This window comes from Rutidosis leptorrhynchoides, chromosome 7 (genome assembly GCF_046630445.1).
Source record: "Rutidosis leptorrhynchoides isolate AG116_Rl617_1_P2 chromosome 7, CSIRO_AGI_Rlap_v1, whole genome shotgun sequence".
NCBI lineage: Eukaryota > Viridiplantae > Streptophyta > Magnoliopsida > Asterales > Asteraceae > Rutidosis > Rutidosis leptorrhynchoides.
In genome coordinates, this window is record NC_092339.1 from 7,104,691 (window position 1) to 7,109,627 (window position 4,937).

Below are 4,937 nucleotides of genomic sequence, written 5' to 3' on the forward strand. Positions count from 1 at the left end.
ATTAACGTTCTGTACTCAATTTAATGTCATTTAGTGTTTTACATCTACAGATACATTAATATAATATGTATGTAGTTTTCTAACTTTCTATATTGTGAATAGAATTTTAAATAAGAGGATGTCCCTTGAAGCTGATATTGTGTCGAGACTCCTCCAAGCTTAGACTATGTTCATGGATGTTGTGTTACCACTTGGTCAGCATACTTAAGATTCTGTGGTAGGAGAGTTTGTCACGTTCAAACACAAAGTAAGTGTAACCAATTTATGTTAATTGTTTAACCTTTAGTCAAAGTTGTATACTTGATTTTGGTTTTTTATGCGTCATATATATGGTAATTGGAACACGAAGAATGCAAGATGATTGTGCAGTTTTAGTTGAACAAATGTGGTTATAGTTTCCGACCTTTTGAAAGATTTGTCGTGACAGTTCTGTTATTATTATAAATCGCTATTTTTTCTAATTCATCTATTTTGTAAGTATTATAGACGGTAGGTGTTGGATTCATTAGAGTTCACAAGAAATTTTAAATATTTTCTCAATCTTGATAAACATGAAAGCACCAAATAACGGTGGGCTAATGCTACAACTACAGCTGCAAGACATGATGCAGGTACATGAGTCCAGAAACAACACAAGGCTTTCATTCATAATTGAATCCATTGGTCGGTAAGAGTTTTCCAACAGTCAATTGAAGGTATTGTCTTTGTGCTATATATAAATAGTTGTTGTGGTGGAGTTGATGTTAAAGGTATATACAACAAAGGTGACTATCTTTACTCATTTACAGAGTGATAAATTAAAGATATACAACAAAGGTGGCTATCTTTACCCATTTACATACTGATAGATGGATCTGAATTGCGTATTCTCTCAACGTTGGTATCTCGGTAATGTTACTACGAATATTGGTGATGTATTAAAGGTATGTATACAACAACAAAGGTACCTTGTCTCCGTTTACATATTTATGATTAGATTTGGATTTCTTATTATCTTAAAAAAGTGTTGTAACATTTGTGATTTTCATAACTTTTAGTATTTCATTATCACTATTTAGAACTTAAGATTTTTTCAATAATATAGTGTGGTTTATATTACTAATTATTTTTAATTTTGTTAGTACTTGCATTTTTTAAGTTTAATGCACTAATTAGTTTGCTCCTTATGACTTAAGAAATACTTTGTAGTTTTGCCCCTTATGAAACATCAGTTTCTTTTTTCTTTTTTCCTTATGACTTAAGTGTACTAATCTGATTGCATATTTATATTATCATTATCATTGTTTGTATCTTTTGTTGGTTTTATTTTTGTTAATGAGGAAGATTTTGTGTGTTCAGAGGTTTTTTTTTATGGTTCTAATGTTCAAGTATCAACTCTTTTACAACGAGTCAATACCTCTGTTTTGGATGTTTGAAGCTTTAACAATACACTTTAAGCTTTAAGATTTAAGATATTTGACCCGTCAATTGATATAATATGTACATTTTCAATTTGATTGATTAAGAGTTGTCGTGCAACGCACGGGCTCTTAAAGGCTAGTTAATTCAACAATACTCATAATGCTTTCCTTTTCTTTTCGAATAGTAAATAGCTAGGGTGGTATTTTCCATCAACATAGAAACCTAACTATCAAGCTCAACTAAAACAAATAACCTAGTAGAGCTGACGACTAAAATTTAAAATCTTCTATAGTTTTTTTTAAATAACGATTAATATTAAAATTAGAAAACATTCATCAATAAATAAAAGAACTCTTTAAACCAATACAATTAAACCAAACAAAACGTCCCGTTAAAAGAAAATATGCTAGAACTAAAATCCGCTAGACCTAACTAACTCTAACCGAGCCACAACGAAACCACAACACCTAAACCAATTAGCGAACAAAACTAACTAGACATAATCAAACAAGTACTGCGATAAAGAAACAAGTAAACAACAAACATCTAACAAACAACCATTAACAAGAAACAACCCAAAAAGCCAAATTATTCGGCATTGGAGTCACACTTCTGGTCAGCCGTGACGTCATCCCATCAATTTATCAATGCGGACACATTTGCCTTGCCGATTTGGAAAGGAATAAGTCAAGATGTTGAAAGACTTATCGCTAATAAGTGTACCCGACAATGGAAGAATCAATCCCTGATCCGCCAAATTTTGATAAGAACCTTTATGGTTTAAAGCCGAAGAACCTGCCACATGCTCGTCTAACACCACAAAACATCCTTGAAAATTTCACATACACTTGTCTTATCCATTTCTTATACGCGAAGAAACATTAACAACACTTATTACATCCACCTCGGTAACAGAAGGTGAATTACCATTAACAGGAACATCATCACTCAAAGAACATGCAGTAGTAGGAGCCTCGTCTGAAACTAGCACAAGGTTCAAATTAAAACGATTCGTTCCATCAACCCCAATTGAACCCGGTACACTTTTTGAAACTGTTGCGTCCACTACACCTAAGGTATCGAGTTGTAGATCACCATCAGTCGCACCAAGATCCTTGAAATCGTCCAACTCATCAAATGCATTCTCGTGTTGATCACTATTGTTATCAACCCTATGAACCCCGACAACTCCATTGTCATTCAAAGCCTCGGTCACAATCTCAGTATCGTGATCGTAAACAAGATGGCCGACAAGAACGATACAATTTGTAATATCAAGGAGATCAGCAGAAAACTCAATCAATTCAAACTCAGACGAAGCAAATAACTCGTTAACCCAAATGTTGCACACCGAGAACAAATCATCTTCGAGATCAACCTCAACTAAATCGTGGAAATGGTTCAGGTGAAGGAAAAAAACGAGACAACGTTATGCTTATTTTGTGAAAACAATTAACATGTACACTACAATTTATGATGAGACCGACAAATAAGATTGTGATTGAAGTATGGATGACAATGGAGATTCCATCCATGGATATTTACCCGATCCGGTTCATTTCTAGTGGATAATGATGATTTGAATGGACGAATAATGAATATGGACATGGATACCGATGATTAAAATATTCCGTGGATCATATATGGATGACAATTTATTATCCATGCATATATCCATTCCCACCTGAAATACATCTATATATACATATATACGTACTAAAAATATAGATATAGATATACATATCGATATCCATATACATATACCCTACAAATTCTTAAATTATTAACGAAAGTAAGTGTTATGATAGTCACGATTATTAAATTGTCACTAACAATACTCGAAGTTATATATTTAGATTAGTTTAAACGTATATATACGTATATTATAAAGTACTTTGTTCAATTAAATTCACAATCAGCGACAAATCACAATCAAAATATGTGTGATAGAATAGAATGCATGTCTTTTCTCATTGATCATCTATCCATATATACAAGAGTCAATATGATAAGAATGGAAACCTATTAACTACCTCTCTACTATTTTTGGATGAGGTTTACAAGAGATTTATTCTAAACATAGATTACAGAAAGTTTGTTACAAATATTAAATTAGTCGATAATGTCTGTTACTCCCCCTCAGTCGAAGCGATCGGCGGGCGAATGCAGAGACTGGAACGAAATTCTGTGAAAAGCAGTCTTGGTAATCCCTTTGTAAAAATGTCGGCAATCTGAGAACGTGTAGGAACGTGTAAGACAAGGACCTGACCCCGTGCCACCTTTTCACGTACGAAATGTATATCGATCTCAATATGCTTAGTCCGTTGATGCTGAACTGGGTTTCTTACTAGATAAATGGCACTTACGTTGTCACAAAGGACAAGTGTTGCTTTCTTAACGGGACAGTTTAATTCAAGTAATAAATTTCTCAACCAACAAGACTCGGCGACTGCGTTTGCCACCCCACAGTATTCAGCTTTGGCACTAGATCGAGAGACGGTAGGTTGTGGTTTAGATGACCACGATAGAAGATTATCTCCTAAGTAGATACAATAACCAGAAGTTGACCGGCGTGAGTCGGGACAACCACCCCAATCCGCGTCGGTGTAGGCAACAAGATTGTGAGAAGTGGACTTCGAAATATGTAGACCAAATGAAGCTGTCCCTTGAATATAACGTAAAATGCGCTTGATAGCATTCATATGAGTCTCTCGTGGATCGTGCATATGGAGACACACTTGTTGAACCGCGTATGTGATATCCGGTATTGTAAAAGTGAGATATTGCAAGGCACCCGCAAGACTCCGGTATTTGGTCGGATTAGCAACAGGTTTGTCAAGTGACTTACTGATTTTTCCATTCGTTTCAACAGGTGTCGAAACCGGTATAACGACCCTCATTTTTCCATTCTATATTTTTCCAATATTAAATGCCCAAACAATATAATTAAAACTTAATGATTAAACTTTAATCAACAATTGTTAAGTGTTAAGAGTTATAAAACATATTAATTAACTTTGTGCAATAATTGACAAGTTAAAAAAAGATGAAAATAATAAACTGTTAGTCGACACTCACTGCTAATTAAAATTTATGCATTTATGTAATATTATAACTAATAACCTATAAGTAATAAATAAAAAGTGACATTTATATAAATAATAAAACAATTGAGAACTAAATAAAAAAATATATATATATACAAGTCATGAATTAGTAAAAAGAAAATAATACTTATCATGTAGTAAATGTAAAAAAAAAAAAAAAAAAAAAAAAAAATAAAATAATAATAATAATAATAATAATAATAATAATAATAATAATAATAATAATAATAATAATAATGAGACTAAAGAATCTTAAACAATTACATCCTTATATTGACTAAAAAATAAAATAAAATATATATATATATATATATATATATATATATATATATATATATATATATATATATATATATATATATATATATATATATATATATATATAACTAGTACCACCTATTGTTGACTAAAAATTATAAAATAAAATAA